Consider the following 935-nt stretch of genomic DNA (forward strand, 5'->3'; position numbering starts at 1 on the left):
CCTGTTTACAGCCTCCCAAGAGCTGGGATTACAGGCACACCACCACGCCCAGTCTCAATTGCCTCTCTGTGTGCTCCGGAGGTGGGGCCAGCCCAGCACAAATCAATTCTTTTGTAGGTAGATACCTAGGTTTGGGGCTGGAAAGATGGCTCAGTGGAATAAGTGCTTCCCTGACAAGCACAAAGGCCTGAGTTCAATCCCCGGTTCCACAAAAAACAAAAACAAAAACGAGATACAAAAAGTAAAGCCATATTCATATGCTGAGCTGTAAAAGGCTCAAGTCAATAACTTATGACAGGGCTGGTGAGATGGCTCAGTGGTCTAAAGCACCTACTTAGAACAAGCTTAGCAAAGCACAGGGACCACTGTTCAATTCCCCAGCATCACATGCCAGCCAGCCCAGTCCCCTGGTGGGCTAAGCTGGCCACACACACACACACACACACATAAATAAATTTAAAAAGAATTTGCTTCCTATAGTCTTAACATCAGTTTTTATATGCAGGTACTCAGATTAAGAACAAAAACCATGGGGCCAGGGAGATAGCTCAGTAGAATAAGAGCTTGCCTGGCAAGCGCAGGGTCCTAAATTCAATCCCCGGTTCTGCAAACAACAACAACAAAACAAACACTTCTGAGCAGCATTTCTTCTCCTCATTAAAGCCCGCACATATCTGTGGTGTGTGAAGCAGTGACTTTGTTCTTACTACCAAGTGTTCTTATGGGGCTAGCTTTCATCTTTGTTGCTGCATGCTTAATGTCAGTAACACAGCTGTATATAAAGCAAAGCCAGAGCTTCCAAGACAGGGAAACAGTTGAAGTGAATGATAATCTCATTTTCTGAAATTAAGATTTCCTGAGAATTCTGTCATCTGGTGCCCAAATCTTACAGTTCAACTGCCTTGAATAACGACCCTCCTGTGGGCCAGGGGAGA

General features: G+C 45.1%; 1 pseudogene; it reads left to right on the forward strand.

Annotated features, from left to right (window-relative positions):
* The window catches only part of LOC101560438, a 15,098-nt pseudogene that overhangs the window by 855 nt on the left and 13,308 nt on the right, over nucleotides 1–935 (forward strand).

The sequence above is a fragment of the Octodon degus genome, unplaced genomic scaffold (genome assembly GCF_000260255.1).
Source record: "Octodon degus isolate 3935 unplaced genomic scaffold, OctDeg1.0 scaffold00223, whole genome shotgun sequence".
Classification (NCBI taxonomy): domain Eukaryota; kingdom Metazoa; phylum Chordata; class Mammalia; order Rodentia; family Octodontidae; genus Octodon; species Octodon degus.